The sequence below is a fragment of the Siniperca chuatsi genome, linkage group LG23, assembly GCF_020085105.1.
Source record: "Siniperca chuatsi isolate FFG_IHB_CAS linkage group LG23, ASM2008510v1, whole genome shotgun sequence".
Lineage (NCBI taxonomy): Eukaryota > Metazoa > Chordata > Actinopteri > Centrarchiformes > Sinipercidae > Siniperca > Siniperca chuatsi.
The window spans coordinates 11,834,261-11,848,950 of NC_058064.1; positions in this window are offsets into that span (position 1 = coordinate 11,834,261).

Genomic DNA, 14,690 nt, shown 5'->3' on the forward strand with positions numbered 1-14,690 from the left:
CACACATATCGTTTCGTGACAATTCAGAAGTTCCCTCAAAACTTGCTTGGCAGTTTGATAGAAACTCCAACATTTTAACATTTAACATTAAAGTTATAATCCTTAAGATTTTCATGATATCAAACCTTTCTTTTGATAGTATTTATGTCAACATTCAATGTATTTAAATTCTGTAATTACCTCTTTAAATAGTAGTTTTCATTGTTTGTGGCAGAGTCCACCATTCCTGTACTGGATTCAAATTGCCTTTACACACACACACAAGGGATTCACAGGAAACGATGTATGCATGCAATACAGCATTATTGTTTTTGATTTTATTTCATTGATATCTGTTTACTTTCACTCTTCCACAGCTGTATCAGAGTTTTATTAAGTTACTGCTAACATTTTACCGAAGTTAGTGCTGACCGCGATCACTCATCAGAAATGCTTTTACAAAACAACACGGGTGTTAACCAACCAGAAATCTTATTCTTATATCATTAAATTATTATAAACCTATGATAATTGCCTTGCAGCACTGGTAAGAAAATGCGCCGAAGCATTTTTTTCCACTGAATTTTATTGTAATATATTCCAGAGAGATAGAAATGGTTGCTGTAAAGGCTAATTCCAATGGAAACAGAACGTTTTACACCTTTCATATAACCTCTCATCCTTCTCCTCCCAGCTCATTTCAAATATGACATATTTCTTCTTTTCTTTGCCCGTTCTCCTCAAATGTGTCACCTTTTTCCTTTTGTCCAAACCCCATTTTACCTTTTGCCTTCCTCTTCTGTCAGATAGTTGTAAATTTCTCCCATCTTAATCCTCCACACCTGTATAACCTCCTCTCCCCATTCTAGCCCCTCCTTACTAACTTGTCAACTTACTCTGACAATTACAAGTCTTTTGTTCCCCCTTTGACCTTTGCTCATCCCAATTATTTCCCCTCAAACCCCCTCCCTTTATTTTCTCTTCTCCTCTGCATGTTTAATCAGCTCAGAGCAAACCCAGTTAGTTAACTCAGTCCAGCACTCCAGATGCCCTCTGTGTACCTGTTGCCAGACAGTCTCTGTCCTCTGTCTGCCTCGGGCTTTGCATGTGGCCCTCTCTCTCTCTCTCTCTCTCTCTCTCTCTCTCTCTCTCTCTCTCTCTCTCTCTCTCTCTCATTCTCTCTCTCTCTCTCTCTCTCTCTCTCTCTCTCTCTCTCTCTCTCTCTCTCTCTCTCTAGACAGTCAGGGCAGCAGCAGAGGATGGCATGATTTAATTTTGCTCACCTGGGGTTGGTACTCTGGGTGAGAAGAAAGTGTCTGTTTCATGGTGGGACTGCTTCTCTGGTAATTATCAAGGATGGAAGAAAAGAGATAGACAGACAGACAGACAGACAGACAGACAGACACTACTATGGGCTGTGTATTGTGAGACTTTGTGCATCATGTCTGTTTTGTTTACCATCCTCTGTACGCCCCAGGGAGGGTCTGGGAGATTGTAGCCATGGGATACAGACAATCTATGAACGTGTGTCATGCTCTGATTGGTTCAGCCTGCCACCGGCTGGGGCATCTATTAGACCTGTAGTGATATGGATATGGATCATTGATGATGCTCCTTGTCTCTCACTCTCTCTGCCCTTGGTCTCTCTTTTGTCTGTCTGTGTATTCCCCCTCAGCCTGTTTTCTCTCTCTGCTGTGTTTTCACACAGTGCAACATCTGTCTGTCTTTTTCTTTGTCCACTTACAGACAGTTACAGAGAGAGACAGACAGAGACAGAGTGATGAGGAGAGAGAGAGAGAGAATACTGTTGAAAGGGAAATAGAGTGTTTGAGAAGAAGTGACGTAGGGTGATGAGTCAGTGCTGTGTGTGGATGTGTACACATCCAGTTAAAGCAGAGTGTAGGATGTTGTTCGGTGAATTGGAAACTCTAAATTGTAAGTTTGAATGCGTTTGTCTGTCAATATGTGTTAACCTTGTGACAGACTCTCTATCTCTTACCCAGTGCATGCAGGGATAGGCTCCAGTCCTCAAGAAGAAAAAAATAAATGGTTAAAAAAAATTGATGGATGGTAAAAATGATGTCGTGTTTTGAATAGTCTGCAACATTTTCACATAAATATAATATTTTGTGCTTGTATAATGACGAATAGAATATGGAAACCAACCTAAACTCAGTTCATGTAATCTCTGACATTTGCTGTTTGAAAACACCTTTTTCATTGAGTTTCTTTGGAATAAATAGAGGAAGTGGGACTTTTGTTTCTGTAGGAGCTGGTGAAAGAATGAGAATGTTTAATTTTTAATACATTATTATCAATAACTGCTGAATTAAGGCATATCTAGTTAAACATTTAAAAATATTTCATGTTTTATTTTATATGATAAACCCATTTTGTCATTAAGTATCACTTTCCAAGCGAAAGGTACCTCTATTGTTGCTCTCTAAAGCCTATTCTTAGCACAACTTGTGTCTTTGATGAACATAACAACTGCTTGGATATGGAAATAAGACACTGTGTTCAACTCTATGATGTCAAAATGCCTCACAACCCTAAAATAAAGTTGCTACAGTAAATGAAGATGGATGTCAAGATGTGACTTTGCTCTTGATGGAAAAATTCAGTGAGGAAAAACAAAACAAAACAAAACCTTTCGCCTAATGAGGTCCCATGGTTGCCTGCCTACAAGGGTTAACAAAAGAAACTCTCCCGTGGATTTTCTTGAATGTTTCATCCTGAAACTTGGATGTTTTACTCTGTATTTGTTCTGTAGGAAAAGCTATGAGGTGGGTTAGAAAGAGGTCATGCTGTTATAGATGTGTACGACTGATAGTGAGCAGCTGTAACGAAAGAGTTTCCCCCGAGGATCAATAAAGTATTTCTGATTCTGATAGGCGAGCCTCCAACAGAGGCTCATTGCATTAACATTATTCACAAATGTCCAAATGACTTTTTCAATCACTTTCACATGAATCACTGGATTACTTAAACAAAAGGTCATGAAAATGATTGCTTCAAAATGAATGTAAATTGTGCAAGCTGCACTCATACATTTCCTTACAGGTGATTTCCTGTCACCCTATAAATAATCAGCATGACACGTCTCTAATGTTACTATGCCCAAGGAACTAATGTTTATGCCTTGTATCTGCTTATAAGGCAACATTTGCTTCCTGATTTGTCTTACTTGCCATCTGCCTCCAGTCCTCTTTCTTTCTTCTTTCAATTTAGCTTTACTCTGAACAACTCTCTCTTTCCTTCAATCTTTGCCTCTCTGTTGTGCCTCAGCTCTGTATTTCAGGGCCAGCTATGAAATTCAGCCCCTCCTTAGTTACTGCTCCCTGCAGTGCTGCTGAATGTTTAAGAGGATGCAGATGATGCATGCTGTGGTTGTATTTGCATACAATTTCTATGGAGGTGGTCACTTTCATACATTTTCTTTCAGCGAATCTCTGTTTTACATTGTTTATAGAGACGGGTAGGGAAAGTTAATTTGTTGTTGACATTAGAGGTCAGTTTTGACCTATGACCTTTGACTTCCCTGTGAGGGACAGGGGTCACACAAAACAGACACACCCAACACACCATAATGCAGTCTCTTCCTTCAGTTGAAAACTTCATCTCTTAAAAATCCAGCTGTATGTATACATTTGATCCTATTCATTGTTTTCTGCATGACCTCATAACAGTTCAAAATAAGCAGAAGCCGAATAACTGCTGAACAATGACTGACTCTTGTGCTAAACCATTACTCCTGACTACAGGGGACACATCAATACGTTTCCAAAGACGTTTCTAAAGGGCAAAAGATGTTGCAGAAACAAATAAAAACACACAATGTCCTCACAAGTGTCATTAAAATTTCCTTTAGCTACAATACAATGGCTGTGAGACTGTAAGCAGCAGCAAAAACTGTCTGCAGGCTACGCTTGAGGAACAGAGACTGCATATGTTTTTTATACAAGTCAATGTCTTATACTGCTCATTTATGCAAAAGCAAGATTTTGCCCATAAAAGAGATACACCATGTGATGAAGCTTAGACTTATGCACAAAATTCACAAAAACATCTTATGCTGATTTGATGGGATAATAGACCCATCCACTCAATTGCTTCATTAACCAATGAGATTAGCAGAGTGTTTGTACTTGGCTCCTGATGTTCCAGATGTTTTATCTGCGAAGGTGACCAATATAACAGTTTAAAATATCAAACCTAAGTATCTGTATTGTGCATTTAAAATGTCCTAACAATTGGTAAGTGGCTGGCACGTCACAACCAACCCACAGATACTCGACCCTTGTGTTCATGCACATTACACTCATTATTCTCATACTTCTGGCAGCATACTACGATATTCAAGTGGTTGGATGACTCAGTTACAAATATTTCTGCACAAGAAAATCATTTTATTGTTTTAGTAGCATATGAAAGCTACAATAAACCATTACCAAATATGAAAATGAAGTTCTTGAAAGAGAAAAGAGGAACCCCTCTACACACTTGATGTAGCCGGCAAGATCAGCAGCGCAATGCTTTTTGACACAGAAATTGTACCAGTGGTTTTTGACTCATTGACCAGCCTCCTGAGAAAACTCCAGATGGTGAGTCAACCCCTGGCCTTGTCTTGGCTTGTGGTAGCTCTAACTGAGGCAAAACAGTAATAAGCAAACTTTTTCATATAACCTTAACTACTGAAGTTCACTGACCTGGATACATATTTAGACACAGAGATAAACTGAATTCAGATCAGGGGCAGCTCGAAAGCAGGCTCAGCTATCTTACTGTTTTTGCTGATCTGCCTCTGCAAATGGAGAGAAATTCGTAGTATACACGGTGACTGGTCGATTGACATGCACTACTGATGCTGGCCAGTCCCAATCAAGGTCATCACAATGCTTGCTAATCCAAATAGACTAGGATCACTTAGCAGCTAGTTGCATGGTGGAAAACACTGCCCTTAGCACAACACATCAATACCAGAAAAAAGCATGTTATTCATATATTGAATGATGAACCTTCAGTTAAGTGGAACATGTCTTAATAGAAAAACCCATCAACCCACTCAGTTATTACTCCTCAGCAGAGTGCCCTTGCATGTACAAAAAGCCTCTGAACCCTGTGAAAGACAGAGGCAAGGACATGGTGTTTTTGTTGACATAATTAATTTAAAACATTCCTCTTTTTCTTTCTGCAATAATCCGCAAATGTAAGAGAACCGGGAAGCCTCCATTATCACCATCATTATCTTTATCATGCATCAGCCTGTGAGCATTTAATGAAGCGATGCAGAAGTCAGGAAGTGTGTTAAGGTCATAATGCCCTTTTTAGCACGCCATGGAAAGCAGTATCTACTATCCATGACTAATGCTGGAGGTTGGCAGGTGTCATACACATACATATATATATAGCTGCACAGACACATGCATGCATGTAGTATATCTTTACAAAGGCACACAAACACACCCCGAGCTCCACACTCACTACAGTGTCAGTGGCTAACTGGGTTAGGGGTGGGGTAGGGCATTTCTCTGTGTATCATTGACCCGTATTAAGTTACATCGTATTCCCCAGAGAGAGGATATGATCCTGTATGTCATTGGAAAATGAATGGTGAACGGAAGTAGTGGGGGAGGAGGAATGGCAAAGAGCTGGGAGGGGGTAGAGAGAGAAATTTAGGGAGACAGAGAGAGCGAGTGTCACAGCACATGAGCAAATCCTGGAGAGGATGGGGGGAAGACTAATGCGCACACACGTAGAGAGTCAAAACCCCAAAACTTTAATCCATATCATAATGTCTTGACAGTCTATGAGAGAGAGTCTAAGAGAAATTGTTAAAGAACAATTCTGGTTTATTACAACTTGGGTCTGATTTTTTAAGTTTTGGCCATCATTCCTAATAATAATAATAAGACTGTACTCACCAAATTAATTGCTGAGCGATTAATACCAACATTTCAGGTTTTCTCACTTTCTCACAGTTTTACCTCCAATTAAAGTGGTGATGTGCAGTGATGTCAGTGTCCCCAGATCTCAGCAGTTACTTTAGTTGGTACTGTTTACAGTATACAATAGAGAAATAGTTGTAAATAGTTAATATTTTGCTGTATTTGATTTGCTAAGGATAAGCAGCTCTATAGTTTAATTGCAGTATGCTTAATTTGGACTAATAATGACTGCAGTCAGCTCTGGCTTCTGACTGGTTAAAAACATGTAACATGCTGTCTGTGCTTGTTAGTAAATTTAGTTGAAGCTATGGAGCCTTGAGAGTACACTAATCTTTGACTGTGCTTGCAGTGCTTATCATGCAATATCAAGAAAGAAAGTTTTTCAGTAAATGGTTGAAATGAAGAACGTGGACTACAGAGTTTTATTGAAGCACTTGTCAACTATATGCTTGGACTCTATAGCTCTAAGTGGGCATTTTCAAAAAATAGACAGAGCAGGGTTTGTGTCTAGTAGATTGTTTTCACCTATGTCAATTGGCTTCACCTGTGTCTCGTTGTCTCCCCTACCCAAGTGTATTTAAGTCTTTGTCTTCCTCTGTTCAGTGTCAGATCATCGTTATATGAGTGTTAAGAAAATAATTGAATATTTAAGACATGGAACAGCACTTAAATGACATTAGCATGCTTGCAGATGAAGCCTTTGCTACTGGGAGAGCATGGCTAGATATTTCTCTTTCTCTATTTCACATGGTTCCAGCTGCTCTCTCTCCTTCTGTCTTGACTTTTATGACTCACCTTTGCTCTTTTAGTTCTTTCTCTCTGTTTTGCTACATTATCTGTCTACACTGCAACTCTCCCCCTTTCTCGTCCTCTTGTTCTCTGAATCTCTGCCACCTTTCTCTCATCGTTTCTCTCTATCTCCCACACAACACCCACACCCACTGCTGTCTGCCTGTCTGTGAACTCACATACACACACACACACTTAGCAGCTGAAGCCCTTTTCCAGTGAAATGTCAGGGGAATGCTGAGCTAATGCCAACCATTAGATTCTACCAGCATTTAAAATCTGGCAGACTGAGCACATAAGCTTGAATATGATAAGGATGTGCACATTTGTGTGTGAGCAAATGTGCATGATTGTGTGACTATGAGTGTTATTACATTGGCACACATGTGAATGTATCAGTGTGCGTATTAATATGTCATCTATCATCTGTCACAGAGGTCAGGCAGAAGGACCGTGTCTAGGATGAAGAGATAAAAACAGAGGATGTGTTCCATATATCTGCTCTTTAACCCATCTTTCTCTCTTTCAGTTTTTCTTCCTCTCTCCTCCTCCTCACATGCTCAAATCATCCTCCATTTAGCACCTTTTGAGCTTGATGTGATGTTACTTCTCCAGGTGAAGTCCTGCTTCTTTGGAGTAGAACTGATGTATATGTTGGAAGAATTTTTGAGGTAGCGATGTTTGGTGTTACCAGGTATACAGTAATTATCATATTTGTACGATAATTTAGCCTTTTGTTCGATCAATAGTTCTAAAAATTCCAAAATGTAGGGTAATTTCACATGTCGTCATTCGGCACAGTGATATGGTATGGAGCTGATTTGGAACCAGCCTGGTTATTCACTGTACGTTAACTATGTCAGTAATGTATTAAAGAACACTGAGCCTGGATCTGCCATAAATGATCCAATTACACCTCTGGTATGATGATCTTCAAACCTCAAGTCACAATGGGATGTCAAATGAACGAGGCGGCCCACATAGGCAAAGATAAAAAAAAATGTTTTATGTTCAGTCTGATATGTTTTCTAATCAATCAACATACCAATACAGCAATCATTCCAGTACACTAGATGCAAGTACATTTGACAAAGTGAATTTGCATATTGACACACATTACAAGGACAGCAGGACACAAAGTAAGTACACCACTATCTAAGCTACTCAGATCCTTAGTGCAGTGGTTCCCAAAGTGGGTGCAGGGCACCCTGAGGAGGTGGATGTGTTTTTAATAATGTGCCGTATGTCATGGTAACACAACACGCTTTCTGGCATGGGAGTTTTTTAGGAGCTCGGCAGTCAGAAAAACAGTGACCGTCAGAGCAAACGATGGAAAGATCTGACACGGTAAACAGAGCTCAAAGAAATGCTGATACAAGTCAGCCCTCAGCCCTGGACACTACTTGACTAATGGCTTAACAGATATTTTGGCTGCTCGTGGAAGACAGATATCCATCTTTGTCCAATAGTGCATTCACCTTTTAAAGGAGCTAATTTCAATTTAGAAGAAAATGAAAGAAGTACATTTAAAATATTAGCATATTTAATTGTATTCATTGTTTATTGTTGAATATTAATCTGTAAATCTGCAGAACACCTGTTTCTGTCCTTTTTCTGAGTGACTGAGAATGGGCCTATATTATTTAACTTAATATTTATATAATATAATAATATTGGATCTAAAATTGTTAAAACCGATAAGCATCTGTGTACATACAGTATATGCATGTTATATTGGGGATAGGGTGGCTCAGGGTGCCATGACCAAAACATTCTTTTGAAGGGGGCCCATAGTCTAAAAACATTTGGGAATCTCTGCTTTTGTGTACAAGTAGGGGTGAGATTGCCTATGTTTATACATGTTAAACCATGTATTGTCACGTCCATTGTCCTTGTGGACTGGGCATTTGTATGTACATGACACAATAAATTACAACTAACTCATCCCCAGGCACATTCAGGATGTCCTTATGATCATTGGTAGTTGTGGATAAAGGCCCACATGAAGGATGGAAATTCCTAAATTTTAGTCACTGTATGCCATAATTCTGTCTCATTAAATGGCTTAAGGTATTTTTTTGATAAATAAGCCAAATTCGTCTTGAAGTCACAGCTGGAGAAACCAGTGGCCTGTGCATACACGTGTGTGTGTGTGGTAATTTGGGACACAGCGCTAATGACCAAATTATAATTCAGCTCATGCACACAGGCAGGAGAAGCACATGGACTCACAAGTACACACACACACACACACACACACACACACACACACACACACACACACACACACACACACATACACACAAAAGAAAAAGCAATTATTTGAGGCTTTGTCACTGTGTTTATGTCTGTGTGTTCACATGATTGTGTGATTGTCGCACACATACATCCATGTGTGTGCATGTGCTTGTGTGTATGCATGCATTAATATGTGTGTCTGCGTGTGTGTGCATGCATGTGAATACTGTATGTTGATCTGTCCGTCTGTACTGCCGTCCCCTGCCTGTGTGAGATGACGAGGTCACTGGGCCGAGCCTCTTAACTTCACAGTTCAATTTGGATTTGCATAATCCTGGCGTTAATTTCCACAGGGTGCATCCATCCTGCGTATCTCGACAGGTGATGGGGGTTAGACAGCTATCCCATGTTCCACTGCTCCGCCAACAGACCGGAGTGAACAAACATGCAGGAGAAGAAGAATGCAAGAAAACACTTAGATAAAGAATAGCTGATGATTTATTCTTGGAGTCAAACACACAAAGCTCAGAAGGAAGACTGGAGCTGTGAAGTCAATGATTAAATTGAGATTATGTGATATTAAAAGGAAAACAATGAAAAGAATGAAAACTATTATTAATATAAAGTCGAAATTGTCAATGGAATGGAATACAAATGAAAATAAATTGCAGAAGAGACAAAGAGATTACTTCTGGATTGGTAAGCATATACTCTGCAGTGTTCATTTACTCAGAACATTATGATGAATGGCAGAATCACTCATTTTTAATTAGTTTGAACCTCAAGATATTTCTTTTGCAAAATGAGCCTGCAAGCTAAACTGTTTGTCACTCATGCATAAAGGAAGAATGAAAACTGTGGATTAAAGCTTTGTGTAAAAGTGCCTCTCATATCACTGTAAGCTGCTAATTTGAACCATTCTTGCCTCAACACATACATATGTAGGAGAAACGCGTGCATATAAACAACATAGTGAGACTCCCCAGTATGAGAGCTTCACATTGTGAACTTAAGAAAGTGCTGATAACCTTTATAGTAAACAGTCATATTACAACTAGGTTGCTAATATTAATCATTGTGGTTTAATATGTAATATTTAAAGGGGCATGCCAGTATTTTAGTATTGCACTTCCATGAAGTTGGACTGTAACAGACAGATTGAAAAAGTGGTCAAAATAGTATGGCTCCAGTCTTTCAAACTTCACACTCACATAAACTGTTGTTTGTCAGGAAATGATTACACTACCTAACCCCCTCTAAAATCACAAATTGATGTTTTTACATTTAGTGAGCTTTAGAGGTGCCGGTAGGCAGATTTTTGAATTTTGGACAGAGCCAGGCTAGCTGTTTCCCTCTGCTTCCAGTCTTTATGCTAAGCTAAGCTAATTGCCGCCTGACTCTAGCTCCTTAATGCACAGACACAAGATTGGTATTCATCCTCTTGTCTTAATCTTGGCAAGAAGGCAAGATTTATTTTCCCTTAAAAATGTGTAGTCTCTAAGCCCACACTGAGGTAACTCAAATTATGTCACTTGAGTAATTTCCTCAGACTTACAAAGCTGTTAGAGAGTCACAGAAGACATTTTACATGTGTTTTAACAGGCTGTGTAGTACTCCCTGTGACTAATAAATTGACTTTGACATGTAAAATCAGTGAAGTGAGCCTTTACTACAATTTTGATTTTCATTTCTAAATTGTCATATCTGATTTACTTCACTCCCCCTGATTCTGACTATCAGTTTTAATTTAATCCAGTGAAACCTTTCCACATAAATGCAAATCATCCTTGATAGCAACAGCTGAACTCTCCTCGATTTCATATGTTTTATCAAATCAGTCAAGTTGTCAACACTTAGTCTAGCAGGAATATGGAAAAAAACATTTTCCTTGGCAGCAGTTAATGGTCTCCATGAAGAGAAAAAAACCCTCCCATTTTCCTTCAGGGTTAATAGAGGTGACAGTTGGCTCATCGGTACCAAGATGGCCGCCGCCGTCTGAGTTTGACCCAGTGACACATTTCCTGTCCCATCTGTCTGTGTCCCAGAGGAGGCGCGAGTCCCCCTGAACACCGGGGGAGCAAGAGTGTGTGTGTCTGTGTGTGTGTGAGGCTGCATCTCTCTACTTAATGTTTACTCAGCGAGTCCCAGCTTGTTTCTGAATAATTCAGTCTGGTTCATGCACACACACACATACACACTTTGCCATCCCAGTGGCACCGAGGGTGTGCTGTCAACTCCTGCTGTTAATTTGTACCAGACATGCAGGAAAAAAATCCAAATTTCTCTCTGCTGCCCTTTTCTTTTCTCCATTATGATCTCTCATCTTCTTTCCCTGCTGTGTCTTTGACCCTTATCTTGCTTACACCGGGATTCCAACGTGCACGACTCTATAACATCACGTCTGTGACCCGGTTTTGTTCCTTCCTCCAAGCAGCTTCATACCCCACTGGGAGCGTTTCAGAAGCAGAGCGGTTTGCCTGCCCGACATTGCTGACTTCTTGATTTGGTCCTTTTTCCTTGACTTTTGTGCTTCTACCATGGGTAATTAGCCTATGTAGTTAAATGGTTTCTATTTGTGTCTGTTTTAGCTGTTAGTTTTTTGTTGATATACAACTGGGAGTCTGCACAGGGTGTTTTATTTTGAAAATTGACTGATTCTCTATGCCATTTCTGTATCTGATTTCCTGCCTGGTTCATCTGCTCTGCATCTGTCTCCGCGGGGCAGAGTGGAGAGCCACTTCTGTGACGTGCTGCGGCGTATCTTTTTCTCATGCATAAGTAAATGAGAAGCAGGGAAACAAGTAGCAAGTCTTACTACTCCCAAAGTTCTGCCTCTGCACTTTTACAGATGCATAGTCGAGTAGTCTGGAAAGTGAGAAACACTGAATAAAGGCCTGGTCACACCAGAAAATGGTATAATGAAATAAATCTGCGCATCTTTGCGAAGTATTTTGTTCTAGATGCTTGGTGATGCAGAGACTATTCACAGGGCTTGTCAGTGAACTATTGTAGCTGGCAGGCTGACCGCTAACATGCTAGCCGGCCGGGTTAGCGCTAGTCAGTCACAATAGCTCCCGGAGCTTCTCTCTATTCTCTTTCTACTCTTCTGTTTACTTGCCACTGGCATTTTGTTCCCTATTGTACACCATTTTGTTATTGAAAAAAAAGTTATTGAAGAGGGAAAATAAATATCTTTGAACTAACAAGCAAACAGTCAATTAACAATCTTGTTAGCTTAGCTTAGTCGCTAACAGTACAATAAGTTTACACAATTTATTCAAAACACGTATTCTAGCTCTCTATGACCTGTGATGTTACAGTGAAAAAATGTCGAAATACAGTACATGCAGTATGTTCACTTAACTCAATCTGCATGATGGTATAGTTTTCAAATCATTTTGGTGCTTGTTTTGGTGCTTTGAACAGAGAGAATAACAACCTATGTGTATTTGTTTTATAAATCGTTCATTCAGTCATTAAATAATGCTGTATTTAACTTTGAACTACAGTAAATATTGCTGCCTGCTGCCATATTGCAAGAGCTTCAAAGAATATTATTCTGGACTGAATTGATTATCAATGTGCTACATCTAGATGGAAAAGGAGGAAGGACAAAAAAAAGGAGGAAGGCAGCAGGAGGAAAAAGAAGACGTTATAAAAATGTACAGTAAGAAGGGAGATAGGGAACTGACAAAACATGTGAGATAAAGAGAAAAGGGGGAGAGGCACATACACAACGCAAGAACACAAACACTCACTGAGACAGTCAGTTTTCAGTGATCCTCATTTCACTGTATCTCCAGCTAACAATCCTTATAATCTTACAATCAGAAATCAAATGGATCAAAGTATCGCTCCTTCAAACCTCAGTGCTGAATGCGAAAAACATCAAGGCTCAAGTGTGAGTCTATGTGTGTGTGTTTGGGTGTGTGTACCCCCTCTCTTTTCTCTCTTCCTTCCTTCTTCTCCACCCTCCTCCTACTTCTTCTTCAGTACTGAGCTGCCTGATTGTAGCATGATACAGCAAAATGCAAAACCACCTTGAATGAGTAAAATGGCTGTTATTGTTTGTCTTTCCCACTCTGAAGCTCAGACACACTATGATGTCAGGCAAAATAATGAACTCCTTTCCCCCTCTTCTTCTCTATTCCAAACCTTATTTCTTCTTTTGCTCCCCTCTTCTCCCTCCTTTTCCCTCCTTTCTCTGCTCTACTTTCTATAGCTTTACACTTTCTCCATTCATCCAACCCCCCCCCATCCACACCACTCTTTTCTGCCCTGCAACAGAGAAACTCAGGGGCGACAATTCTCCTGAATTTATTCAGACTTATGATAGTGTCTGCTAAACCCTATTTATAGCCACTTTCATTTAATGTACTGTAAATCTGGGTGCATAGAAATGTCATGCATGTGTGTTCGTGCATGAAATCGTGCATGCACATACTATATGTGAGGTTATAATCAATGTGTACTTGCATGCATGTGGGTGGGTTTCTGTGTGCCAGACTTGGTCATGCATAATGAAAATCTCTGGGTCTTGTCTGGGCAACCCCACTGAGATGGGGTATAATTGATTAAATGGTTATTATATGCTAATCTACCATTATTCCTGCTATCTATAGAGTAATGTCATGCTGTGTGTGTTCAGGTGTTATCAGTGTGTGCGCTCTGTATCTACATGTATGTTTGTACAAATGTGTTAACTTGCAAGAGAGCATACTCTAAGTCTGTTAAATGCATGTATATTCATGCAGGTCTGAATGTGCATGCGTGCCAGTAGTGTGTACAGTATGTGTGTATGTGTACACATGGGGCGGGCTGATGTATTTCTGTCCAATTAGCCAGTGACCCAATTCTCTCTGGCTGTCTCAGAGTCATTCTGTGGTTGTAATGGATTCACTCTATCATCATATCCAATCTCACTGTCTGCATTACAGTGGAACAGCACTCAGTTTAACTTGCACATGACGTTCCTCTTACCAAGGGCAGTTCAATCAATATCTGTTGACTTGACCCCCCCCCACACACACACACACACTTCTCTCTCGTAAAGCTCACAGTTTGCTAGACACAAATCTGGTATTTGGAGTTGGAGTTGTTTTGCTGACACTGAGCAGCTTTGACAACGAAATTTGCTTCATATTATGGCACTAATCAGTGAAAACTGACCATTTACTTGTATTTACAGTGCTTCCTTATTGGTCACCTTTACTATTTTTTCCAACTACCATTTTCCAATTAATTTCTGCTTTGCTCTATTGGTTGGTGTGACCATGGGGATGCAGGGTCAAAGAGACTGTTCTTTCTCCTTTTGAATATTGTTCATTAAAAAGGATTAACTTGACACTTTGGGAAATATGCTTGTTAGTTTGTTACTTTTGGACAGAGCCAGGCTTGCTGTTTCAAGCTGTTTTCAGTCTTTGTGCTAAGCTAAGCTAAACAGCTGCTCGTAATAGGCTTGTATTTACTTTACAGACATGGGTGGTATCAGTCTTTTCATCTGATTGTTGGCAAGAAAGTGATTTCCTTACATTCAGGAAGCTTTTTGTGCTGAACTGGACTTTTGGTGCACAAAGCATAAAAGACAGAGGTGGTGAGAACATAAATACTGGTGTAAAATATCCGTGATTTGTTACACATACATATACATATAAGTACATATTTCTCATTACATAGATAAAAATGCCTTCCTTCATGATACATACCACTCACATGATTTACTGTTCCTTACTGCCT